This window comes from Pantherophis guttatus, chromosome 7 (genome assembly GCF_059756535.1).
Source record: "Pantherophis guttatus breed Tessera chromosome 7, ASM5975653v1, whole genome shotgun sequence".
Classification (NCBI taxonomy): Eukaryota; Metazoa; Chordata; class Lepidosauria; order Squamata; family Colubridae; genus Pantherophis; species Pantherophis guttatus.
In genome coordinates, this window is record NC_142069.1 from 5,364,257 (window position 1) to 5,377,509 (window position 13,253).

Genomic DNA, 13,253 nt, shown 5'->3' on the forward strand with positions numbered 1-13,253 from the left:
ATTCTACATTTAAAAAAAAAAAGCCGTCTGTAGCTGGGCTGGATTAAAAAGAGCAGAATTTACAGTACGCATACATACGTCATGGCATTTGCGTGAGGGATTTTATTTCGGGAGTGCTGGGTTTTGAGGGCAAGAGAGGCTTGTTTTAGCGGCGCGGAAGGGGTGTCGAATCTGATCGCGGGATCCGATCGGATCCATTTCCAATTCAGACTGGAATGAAACGATGGGGGTGTGCACACCGTTGAAGATTTTACTACTCAGGTTGATCACAAGCAGCGGCGATGAACAGAGATGTACGGAGCATCTGGCCATGATAGGGAATGCGACTAAGAATGACGTTGTTTTTGGGTGCCTGTGCGAATTCTCCAAAACACATAGGGTATACCTCCGTATTAAGCAGGTTGCATAGAGAGATGGTTGCAAAGCAGTGTATTAAGGGAACTGACACTGTTCTGAACATACGTGAATCTCAGACTCCTAGGAAGACATAGTAAATTTCTCAGACTATGGTCCTTGGATAGGGTGTTTCCTTATTCTGTTGGCACAGAAAGTATTGATTTCCTGGGCAAGCAAGCATTGGAGCCTAGAACCCACAATATGGCCCTTTTCTTTTTAGCTAGATGAGAAAGTGTTTATATATCTATATACAGTATATATATCTTCTCCAGGGCCTATACTAAAAAAACCAGGCCTTGAACTTGGTGTTTTCATTTTCACATTGGAGGAGGAACTCTTGCCTGAGGCATCCCATTTTATTTAGGCATTTATTTATTTTGCAGAGAGGCGGGCAGTCCTGTTCCTGAATTTGTTTGGCTGGAAGGGGCTTGTCCCTCTGACTCAGCCCTGTGATGTGGGACGTTTGGCACAAGGGCTTGTGTGCCTTGGCCAAGAAACCATGTTTTGGGCTGGTAATATTTTTGTGGCAAGCCAGAGTTTTGCTTTCCAGGAGGAAGGGAAGGAGGAGGTTTGGTAGTTGGCAGCTCAGCCTGTTGAGCCCACCCTGCGTTGGGGCCGGTAAACCAGGATTTGTGGTTTAAGCTTGGGCAAGCCATGTCTTTGCTTGGAGTATGTGTGCTGGTAAACCAGGATTTGTGGTTTAAGCTTGGGCGAGCCAAGTCCTTGCTTGGGGGGGGTGTGCTGGTGAACCAGGATTTGTGGTTTAGCCTTGGGTGAGCCAAGTCCTTGCTTGGGGTGTGTGTGCTGGTGAACCAGGATTTGTGGTTTAAGCTTGGGCGAGCCAAGTCCTTGCTTGGGGTGTTTGTGCTGGTAAACCAGGATGTGTGGTTTAACCTTGGGTGAGCCAAGTCCTTGCTTGGGGGGGGTGTGCTGATAAACCAGGATTTGTGGTTTAAGCTTGGGCGAGCCAAGTCCTTGCTTGGGGTGTGTGTGCTGGTAAACCAGGATTTGTGGTTTAAGCTTGGGCGAGCCAAGTCCTTGCTTGGGGTGTGTGTGCTGGTAAACCAGGATTTGTGGTTTAAGCTTGGGCAAGCCAAGTCCTTGGGTGGTGGTGGGGGTGGTGCAGGCAGCTTGTTTTCCGGGCACAGTGGAGGTCTCCGTTCCTCCAAACCTGGCTAAGCCAAGCCCCGCGCAGGATTCGCACGGGTGACCGACGGGGAACGCTGCTGGGAGAGCGAGGAGGGCGCGCGTGCCAATCCGGGAAGAGCCGCGCGAGGTTTGTTTTGACAGCCGGGTTCCTCCTCCTCTTCTCTCTTCCATCCCCACCCCCCCCGCTCCGGATCCTGACTCCCAGGCGCCTCCCCTCCCCTCCCAGCCAATAGAAACGCGGCTCGAGCCAAAACAGCGGCTTGCCGGCGCCGCCCCTCCCTCCGCGTTTGAGCCAATCGCCTTCTCCCGATTTAGGCTCCCCCCCACCCTCCGGCGCGCTTCTCTCCGGGGGCCTCGCCACGCCCTCTCTTCCTTCCTCCTTTCCTCTCTCCCCCCCCCCCTTCCCAGGGTTTGTTATGGTCCGGCCTCGTGCCGCCGGCTGCCCTCGTCACGCGGCTGGGCCTCGCGCCGCCCTCACCGCGCCCCTTCCCGCTCCTTCTCCCTCCCCCCCCTCGGCCTCGTGCTTCTTCCTCCCCCCCGCCCACTCGTCCGCGCGCGCCCTTGCAGGCGGGCTTCTGATTGGCTGGCGGGAAGGCTCCCTTGCTCTCGTTCTCTCTCTCTCTCTCTTCCCCCCCTTCCCCCCCTTTTCCCCTCATTACTTTCCCTTCAGGCCTTTTGATCCGCGGCTGAGGCGAAAAAAACAAAAACAAAACACCTCCGGCTTTTCGAAGGGATAAAACCGGCCCGCGGCGGGTTGCCGAGGTCAACCCGACTTGTAGTTAGGCCGCTGAGAACCAGCCCTTCCTCAAAATCCCTCGCAGGCCTCTTCCTCTTTGAAAGGCTGGACTCACGGACCCATAAGCCGCAGCCGTTCAGAGCTTCCCTGAGGCTCCCCCCCCCCTTCTCCCTTTCCCGTCAGAACAGTTGACGGTTTAATTCTTGTTAGGACAGGCTGCAATTCCACAGGGAAAGAGAGATTCTGCAGGGCTGGCTGGTGAGGTTAGGGCAGCTGCACCTGCCCGACTTCTGCCTGTCAAGGAGAGGCAGCTAATTAAGTAGAGTTTTTGTACTGGTTTTAATGTTTTAATCTGGGACGCTGTATTATTTTTTAATTTGAATAGAATAGAATAGAATAGAATAAAATGGAATGGAATGGGAATAGAATAGAATAGAATAACAGAGTTGGAAGGGACCTTGGAGGACTTCTAGTCCAACCCCCTGCTTAGGCAGGAAACCCTAAACCACTTCAGACAAATGGTTATCCAACCTCTTCTTAAAAAACTTCCAGTGTTGGAGCATTCACAACTTCTTGAGTTTGTTTTATAAGCGGCCCAGAAACACCTTGTAGGAGTGAAGATGGGTGGTATAAATAATAATAAAAATAATAGGAATACGTGTTGGGAATAATGTGAGTGGGTGGGAAACAGCCAGGTGACTTTGGCAGATCTTGGAAAAAGCTCAGCAAAAGTTGGGCTTGTGTTTCATTGGGATGGAAGATCACTTGGAGATCACTGTTGGGCAGAGGAAAAAAAAATCCCTCCTGGATCAGGACAGCAGAGCAGTTTGTGTTGTTTGTAAGAAAGCACCATGGATGTGTCCAGAAGGTCATCAGGAGAGAGAATTTGCCACCCAGCAAGGTGGCCCAGGAGCTTCCAACTTTGTTTAATTCTAAGCAGGTTAGGAGTGTATTAACTATCAGGAGAATAGGCTGTCAAAAACCTCTGGGCTGTAGGCTAGTATGTGAAGTCAGAACATGTCCTGGAAGAAGATGGTGACAAATAATTTCCGTTGTTTTTCAAAGAAAAATACCGTGGGTGTAAGTAGGAAGTCGGCGGGAGTTGCTCTTAATTCAGGAGAGGTGTGACAATAACTTGGTTTACCTGGAGGGAACATAACTCTTTTGCTTGTGCAATAAGAGTGCCTCACTGACAACAGTGGGAGTTAATGGGCAGGTGATCGCTTGAAGGGTGATCTGTTGTGAAAATCCAATGACAAAATGGCTTTAAGGAGATCCTTTTGCTGCCATCTTGTGGTGTTTGGACTTTTGCTGTCCAGCTCTTTAAATTAACCCTTCATTTTCAGATATCCTTCACCACAACTACAGCAGGCTCCTTATTGCAGAAAATATAAAAGCATGTTACTTTTGCTACTAGGGGAGGTCTAATGATTTTCAATACGTGCAATTTTTTTTCTCCAGACTAAGCCTTTTTATTTTATTTTTTTAAAAAGAGTACCCGATTGTGCATATTTGGTGACAGGCAGACCGATGGACTGTTCCTAAGGAAAATAAAGGTCTTTCTGCACCTTTGCTAACAGTTTGGAAGAGGGCAGTTTGGCAGATGAGATTGAGACATCTGTTCAGAAGTTGGATCAGTACTGTAAGTCTTGTAAATTTGCAGAAGTCCATGATAGGAATATATAGGATTGAGGTACCTATCAATATATGCAAATAGGATGTCATAAGTAGTTTTCCTAAAAATAATATTTTCGGAATTTAGGTAGCAGGCTTCTCTGATTTTCCATGGGAGAAAGAATGCTTCAATTTTGATGTTGTTGCAGAATTTTTTTCTTGGTATATTCAGTTTGTTAGCTTTAAGGTGATATAAAAAGTTAGTTTTAGGAAGCAATTTATTGTGGATAAATTCTTGGCAAAATGGTGCTATGTTTTTCCTTTCTATTCTAAAGGCACTTAAAAGCTAATATTTGCAATTGTTCATGGCCAGCTCCTTTTTGACTAAGTATGGTAATGTATGGTAATGACAAGTCCATCAAGACATTTATTTTATTGTCCTGCCCAATTACTGCTGTTAATATTTTTATTACGATTTAATACATTACAAAAAAAAACTTGCCAGCTTTTGAAGTAGCTAGGGTTTTCTGCTATAATCTGTATCACAGTATGTAATGGCACCTTTATGATTGTGAATGATTGCATATTAAAGGGCCATAATAACTATTGTGCTGTTTGTGAAATTATGGAAATATTTATTAATCTACTTACATAACAAATGCCTGTGGTTTCATTTTGAGGAACTAAGGGCTTGCCAAGTTTTAAGAATGTTAAAAAAAAAATCAAAATTGTTTTGCTTTGCTTCATTTTAAATGAAGAATTTCAAGTTCGTTGCAAAATCCAGGTGAGCACTGAGCTCAGAAAGTTAAGTTTTCCCTATGATTGTCCATGTTTTTGCAGCCCAGATTGGATAATCATATTTAAAATCCATCTTGAAGGTAATGAATTTTATGTTGTAATCAGAATTTGCAACAATATGAGAACTTCATTTATACTGAGAAAGCCTTCACCAAAAAGTATTTGTTTAACAAATGTCTGCCACAATATAGTTCATCAGAGTTAAAAGTTTAAGATTTGCAAATTACACTGAGGATGAAGGCTCCAGCTGTGGTTGTTTAGAAAGCTGTCAAAGCAACCCCGTGCCTTCTAAATCATGACATCTAAAAGCTAACACAAAGCAATTTTCTCTTTTAAAGTTTGGTTTAATATCCAAATAATTTTTTATATATACACGAAAGTAAATCACTTGATCCCACAGCAGTGTAAATTGGAGAAAACTAGCCATGTTGATCAGTTTTACAACAGTATAGATAATTACAACTATCATTTGTATAGCAAATAAGACATTTTTTAAGTGTCACATCTGAAAAGTTCTGTAAGATTAGTAACTGATTTATTAGTTGGATTCACACATTGCACTAAAACAATGCAGACTACTATTTCTGGGTCCTGAAGTCCATATATCTGGAGGCTACAGAGATTGGGGAAGAATGAATGAACCAGGCCACAGAAATTGGATTAAAACACAGAGATTGAAAACCTAATGGCAGGAGGATTCAGAAATTCCCATCTTTCTGCTGAAGCAGATACTCAAACTGCAGGCATCAATTGAGGCTTTTCTGTGTCATTATTGATAATCTTAGAGTAGCATTGATCTACTGCCTTGTTCCCTACGTGCCAAAAATTTTCATTAATGAGTTAGCTGGGAGGGGGAAGAGAAAAGTGTGTGTGTGGGGGAAATGAGAGACAAGAAAGTAATGCTTACTGAAAAGTAAAAATTATCTCCCATTTTACCCCAATAGCCATTGGATTCTTGAGAGCCTTCCTTCTAAGCATATTAGCAATTCGCTGAACCTGCAAAGGAGATGAGGCTAGGCTTCTCTCCGTTGATTTTTAGGAAAATGCCAAAAACAGTTATTTACAGGGGAGTGAGAGGAATTCTCATAATTTAAACTGTGTGCCAATTTTATACTTTTTACTCTGTTTTCATTTGTTGTTTGTGCCTGGTTTTCAACAGGATGTTTTATAGCATTCTTATTTTTAATGTGTGTGTGTTTATAAATGTAAATAAATAACACATAGCCTTAGAAGTCCAGTGAGTTCTGTTCTGGATATACAGTATTAGATAAAGAGTTTACCATCAATCCTGTGGAGAAAGCCTACAAAGTATTTTTTTTTTTTCATCCACAGGGGTAAAAGTCTTCAGCAGTTGATTTCACCCTGTTACGTAGCTGATGGTGATAAGAGCCTTGTTCTGCCTTAAAAAAAACAAAACAGCTGAAGTTACTGGCTTGTCCTTTAAGGAAGTAGGGCAAAGCACAGAGGCCCGGTATGGGATAACTGAGAACTTAGACATGTAAGTAGAAGGGGAATTTACCTATTAGGAATAGAATGTTCTGTACATTTTTCTCTGGTGTTTACGCAGATGCTGTGAGCACTCCCACAGCAGAGGAAACCACAATCTTTAATGTGTCAAATTGCTTAGAAACCGACATCTTAATCCATTGGGCTGAATAATATAAGAATGAAAGTCCAGTTCTAAAATCGGAATCATCAGACGTGCAAGGAGAACTATTAAGAGATTTGTGGATTGCAACCAAGTTGGATTAAAAAGATCTGTGGATCCAACCAAATACCATAGAATCCTTAGCAGCTTGTTTCCAGCTATGTTCCACTGAACCGTTTTGGAAGCCTCACTGGATTTGGGCAAGATTCCTCCTTGGTACTCTGTGGGTTTGCACAACATGCTATTGATAAGGTAAAATGGATTAGAATGCTTGTTTGTGATTGTGTGGTGAAAACCATCAACAGCATATTGCGTGAACCATCTCTTCCTATTTAGCCATTATAATTGTTTGGGCAAGACATGTTTCGTGAACACAGCAATTGTGTTTTCTTAACTTGGATTAACATGTTTATATGAACCTAATTTTACTGATTCTGATTGTTTCTCTTGGGTATCTTTAGAGCTTTCTCTGTTTCCTCATGCATTGAATGACCTTTTGGGGGATTATGCCATCCTTTTTCAAGAAGGAAGTTTATGGTTTAGAATTAGGAAGAGTCTGGTAACACCATTTCTGATTAGCACATTTGATTAAAAGGCATAAGCTTTTACCTAAAATTCAACTTGAAGCTTATGCCTTTTGTGGTAAAAATTTGTTAATCAGAAAAGTTTGTATATTTTAATAAAAAGCTTACATATTTTAATGAATGGTGCTAGTTAGAAAAGCTGCTGCCAGACTCCTGATTTTTTCTTTCTCCTATAGACTATCACAGCTCTAATGGTACAGGTTTGTAGAAATACAAACCATTAATTTAAAAAATCCTAAAAGAGCAGAAAAGCCAAGAGGTTCAAAATGGACTGGTACATTGCTTAGTGATCAATGATAGCTTAGTATCTGTTGTTAGGTAGAAAGGGTTGAGAGAGAGAGAAGAACCATAATTAATAATGAAAATAATTGATCTGTTTCATTTTATTGAAGTCTACAATATTCATAGCCAATAGGCATAGATTTGTCTCTTCTCGTTTTACAATACAGCAATATTCAACTTTTGCAAACGGAATGATGTATCTTTACATTTATACATTGATACTGTCTTTTAAGGAAAATTATGACTATAGAAGTGAAAGGGAGAGGCTAACCCAGTGCCCTATGTCTGAGATCCAGTAAAATTCATTTACCATATCTGATTTTGTTATTTACCTTAGGAATAAAGCATTTTCTGTCCAGGGTGGATGCTTTCTTGGAGTTTGCAAGGAATTGTTTTCATCAGAATGTATGCCACAGATTGGGTGGGAGGTGACCCCCTCCCATACAGTTGCCAGTTAAATGTATTCACAAATGTGAAACCAATTTAATAAATGTGTGATTTGTTCATGAACAATCAAATTAAGGGGGTGGGGACAATAGCGTCATTATAGATTCAAAAGAACGTGTGCCTAACATCCTATTAACCTGTTCGCTTAACCAAATCAGATCACTTAACTGCATTCACATGACAAGCTAAGCCTCATTAATCTTAATTTTGGACTTTTTTTTTTAAAATTTAGAATGCTGTGAGGATCTGGTTCAGAATTTAAAGCCCATCAAGTTTGCTTAATTGAGTAACCAAGTTAAAGCAGGCAGTAGTATTTCATGTCCTGTTAAAGAATGGGTTAGCTTGACATTTAATCACAGCTGTTCAATTATACAATCTATTTAGGCCTATGGTATGTTCTCGGTGGAGTCCCCAAGGAATCAGAAACTTGTGAGTGCACTGGTAGGGCACGATTCACTCAAATAAATTCTGTATGAATGTTTTAAAAATAAATAGCCAAGCCAGTTCCGTATATCAGATCAATTTTATATGGGCTTCGCCATGCTTACATCAAAGCCACAATCTCCTCAAACAAACCTTGGCTCTGTGTAGAAGAGGAAGTGTGAAACTTGATTGAAATTCAGAAGGCAGGAAAGAGCCAACCAGCCAACAATCCAGTGAGCATCCTTTTGATTGTCAAATAACAATTTTGGTGCCAAAATCAACTTGGGTGACCAGATGCAAAGATGAACAGAGCTCTTGTTCTTTTAGACTTGTTCCGTTAGGAGGCAGTCATTTTGCATGTTTAATTTGCCATGTGCTATGTGTGTGTATTTGTTTAGGAAGGGAGAATTTGCTGATACTCTTTTTTTTCTTTTTGCAGTTCGTAACAGGTAAAAAGATGCCTCTTGGCTTCCCAAGAAGCAAATGTATTGCTAGGAATATTGTTTTTTTCCTTGAGTTTATAATAAAGATGCTTCTTTTTCATCCTTCTGTCCCTGTTCCCTTGCACATAGATAGGCAGACAATGCTGCACAAAGAAATGTTTCTCTAAACAGTTGCTTTATTATTGCATTGTACTGCATTCAGCCTTTGCTGAAAAGTCCAAAGTATCTAATGGTGCTGAGTGAAGCCTTCTAATTAATGTTGTGAAGACTGAGTGTCTTTTATATTTCTATATTAACTTTTTGTATTTCTAGACTGGCTTTACCTTTATTCATTGATTAGATTATTCTTTGGCACCCTTAATGACCAATCCCTTAAGGAGTGTCAGTTGGCCAGTTGATATTTCTTCAAGGTGCTTTTTCTGTGTTGAATTTGTGGCAGGTTCACGTAGTAACAGTTTGGAGCAGAATTACTTTAATGATTCCTCTAAACCGATGGTATCTTTTAAAAAAAATCCTACTCACTGCTATGGTTTTGATAAGGCTGTGTCACAAGCGGAAAAGATAACATGTTTTGCTTCTCAGTTTACGTATTAGTGTTTTAAAAATAGTTTCCCATGTAAGCCGATTTGAAAATTATAAAAGTAGGTGTAAGTACGGTATATTTTGTTTTTTTAAAAAATATGCCTGGTCATTTGGTCTCAGCAGATGGTGCACTTGGCAGGCTGTGTCTGGACTCTGCAGCGCAGCAGAATCAGATCTGGATAGGAGTTGGATGGGAGACCACTGGAAATCCCAAACTGTAAGCTAGACTGGGAAATTGAAAAACCATCCATAAAAAATGCAGTTGCAAACCACATGGTTAGTAGGAGTTGATTCAAAGGAGAATACATATGGTTTACGAATGTGTAGATAAAATTAGGATTTTAGCACATGAATACAGATTTAGTGAGTACATGAATACATGGGAGCAAGTGGCAGTACAGGTAGTCCACAACTTACAACTGTTTATTTAGTGACCATTCGAAGTTACAATGGCGCTGAAAAAAGTGACTTCTGACCATTTTCACACTTACGACCATTGCAGCATCCCCCTTGGTCACATGATCAAAATTTGGATGCTTGGGTGACTGGTTCATATGACAATTGCAGTGCCCTGGGGTCATGTGATCACCATTTTGTGACCTCCTGACAAGCAAAGTCAATGGGGAAGCCAGATTCATTTTACAAACGTGTCGCTAACTTAACAACTGCAGTGATGTAGCAAGAAAGGAGGCAAAATGCACTTAATAACTGCCTTGCTTAGCAACAGAAATGCAGGGCTCTGTTGTGGTTGTAAGTCGAGGATTCCTGTAGCACCTTGTTCTCGGGGGTTAAGAAATATGCAGGCCTGGATCTGGTTTGTACTTGGAAGGAAGGAGATACCCAGGTTTGAAAATTCTATTGCTTAATCAGAAGAAGATATTTCAAGTCAATGGTAAATTGCCTGGTATTGTTGCCAAGAAAGTTAAAAGAATGGACCAATGAAGTGATCAGAAGCTGAGTGTGACATATGCTCTTATTTTATAATACCCTATTCATTTTAGGGTCCACCCTGAACAGGAACATAGGAATTATGCATTATACCACAGATCCAAAGCTTTTCCCTAATATTTATACTGGAGTGGACAATGGACTCCACAGTCCGTTAACCTTGAGTATTAGGCATTCATGAAATTTTATTTTGTTATACATTATAATATTTATATAGCCACTTATAGTAACTTATAGCTGGACAATTAACTACAGTACTTAATGTCTTTCCCTCCCTGATAATATCATATGTATAATTTTTGACATTGTCATTGTTATGGATGCTGCTGACTAGCAGATAACAAATATAAAATATTTACTATTGGAATAAATTTCTGTATCTTGGTGATGATGTGCACTGGCCTCACACTTCCAAGAAGTTTTCATTTTTTTTTTTTTGCTTTATAGATTCATACCACTAAAAAGATAATAGCTTAATTGCCTACATTTGGAAACATTTTCAAGCATTGCGTTTATGTGTTCCAAAATGTGTCTTAAATTCAGTGGGCCATTTTCCAAAAACCTGATGTTAAAAAGACAAAAGCAATCCTTCGATTTATAGCAACCATAGTTAGCATGGGACAAATATTTTTAAAATTTCTTTTTGTTTTATGGAAAAACTTCTTTAATAAAAATTAATTGTTAAGAAAATAATTCCTGGCTGTCTTCCATGTGGTACTTTTTTATACACCTGAATATTGATACTATGTCTCCCCTCAATCTTTTTTTTTTAAAAAAAACTCCAGGCTGAATATATACCTTCAGCCTGCCCCCAAGTCCCTTTATGTGAACCTGTTCTAATCTGTCATGATTCTTCTGAAAAAGTGCTGTACATAAAAATGTAGCGTATGTTTGTTTTTTACAAAAAGACTCAATAAATAAATTAATGGATAGTTAAGACTGCAGAAAGAATAACTGCAACCAGCCTGCCTTCCATAGAAGACCGTGGGTCAGAAGGAGGGCTGAGAAGACATCTGCAGACCCCTCACATCCTGGGTATGAACTGTTTCAACGCCTTCCCTTTGGGATGGCACTGTAGGGCATTGAAGGCCAAAAGAATTAGACACATGGACAGTTCCCCCCACCCACCCCCCTCGGACTATCACTCTACTGAACACCTAATTTTCACAGTGCTGTCTAATGTCTATGTAGTATGTCTGTAGTATTACCATTATCCTTACTATCTTCTTTACTACCCCCACTTGTTGGTATGATGATGATGATCATCATCATTCTGTGGCTTTGCATGTACATGGCAAGCTTCTGCCCTGGAGAAAATTCCTCACTTGGCCTCACTTGGCCAAATAAAGTATTTGATTCTGTTCTGTTCTGTTCTGTTCTGTTCTCTGCTCTGTTCTCTGCTCTGCTCTACTCATCTCATCTCATCTCATCTCATCTCATCTCATCTCATCTCATCTCATCTCATCTCATCTCATCTCATCTCATCTCATAGTAAAAAACCTAATAGGTACTTCTGGCAGTAAAGGGTTCCAAAGAGGGCATCCAGATAAGGGGTTCTGAAGCAGTTCTGGTTATGCCCCTTGCATCTTTAAATACGAAGAGCAAATGAACAAAGATCTCTGAAGCTTTCAGGGGAAAGTTCATTCTTTACCATATAACAGCATTTATTCTCTCTTTGTTTGCTTTGGTTAAGATTCCTCCGCTTGGGCAGACAGAAGCATTTCCTGTGACGGCCTTTCTGTGATAGGAGTCACTGCTGATTTTCTATCTGGAAACCACTGTTAAAAGTTCTACATTCGAACTATGGCTACTGTGCCCTCCCCTGTCTTTCCAACATTCTTTCCTCCCCATTTATGGTTGTCACACTCCATAAATCTTGGATTTATAAGTGGAATACTCAGATTCATGTGACTGCCTTGGAATGTTGAGTCAACTCTGACTCAGCGCATTAAATATTAGAGCAATGTTAAAACAAATGAAGGCTATAACATTCTAGGTTTGGTTGAAGGTCTAAAGTTCCATTGTTGTGAGCATCAACTACCCTTTTCTCTCTTGACCTGAAAGAGATCCGATAAACAACGCTAGGATCAACAGTGGTGTTAAGATTGTTCCTTGTGAGCCAAAATGAGGTTTGCTATGTGTTTTGTCTAGGTGTGCTATGTAGATCCAAATATTGAATTATGATCCAGCCAGATTTATACTTTAGTCTGTCACACCGGGGTGGCCAATGAACCACGGTTAAATCAAGTCTGGCCTGGTGCAGTGTGCAAATCCAGACTTTGCAACTAGTGAGTTGCCTGAAGTTATATATATTATTGAAAAGAAGGTAAGGTAGAAGGACATGTATTAACAGCGCTGTTCTCCCTATTTCCCTTAGTATTTCTGTGACAATTTATCACTGTAACTTGAATCAACTTCTGGTTTTTTTTATCTTTTACAGTCCAAGAACTTCTAAGATCCCTCTCATTGCGGTCATTAAATAGCTTGATTCTTAGGTATTTCTAAGATCTAGAATTTCATTCTTACTTCCTTAGCCTTCCTTAATTTTTGGAAGGTATGACAGTTTTGTCTTTTAAGTAACCCATCAATGAATACCTTGTTGCAGTTGTTATTTGACTTTTTAAATATAATTTTTAATTGAAAATTAAAAGCAATAATAAGCATTAATACGAGCTAAATAAAAACAGAAAACACGAAAGAAAGAAATAACTGAAAAAGTTAAAAGTGCAATAAGAAAATTAAAAAGTGAACGATACAAAGAAAGATATAAGGATATAAAGAAATTTGCTTCCGATATTCTTTACAGTAGTTATAAGTACAGCTATATTTTATCCTTTCTCTCTAAACTTGCATCATGACACTCTTCTTTTTATAATCTATCCTTTCTAATTGCCAAAACCATAAACCACCAGCTCATTTTTTTTTTAGTTTTACACAAAAAGTCCATCAGAGCTTTGCATCCACCAATAAATAATTAGATATTGTCCTTTCCCTAATTGAAGAAGTCAGTTTGTCCACTCCATCCAGTTCGCCCCGACTCTCCCCCAAATAGAGATTACAGGGTTGTAAAAAGGGAAGGTTTTTTTAAATACAGTAGTTACTTTGGTGATGGCAGTGACTTGTCGTTGCTCTATTCTGGGATGTTTGTCCATGTTCCTTGTCTAGCCTGCAGCTCTGGGGTTTCCTTATGATCTTCCATTCGT

General features: G+C 40.3%; 1 long non-coding RNA gene across 1 annotated transcript in view; it reads left to right on the forward strand.

The window, feature by feature from the left end:
• Positions 1-2,173: 2,173 nt before the first annotated feature.
• Positions 2,174-13,253, forward strand: part of LOC117676829 (uncharacterized) — a 108,408-nt gene continuing 97,328 nt past the window's right edge. The window contains exons 1-2 of the long non-coding RNA XR_015728831.1: positions 2,174-3,923; positions 6,026-6,191. This is a non-coding gene — a long non-coding RNA (uncharacterized LOC117676829). The remainder of the gene's footprint in view (positions 3,924-6,025; positions 6,192-13,253) is intronic.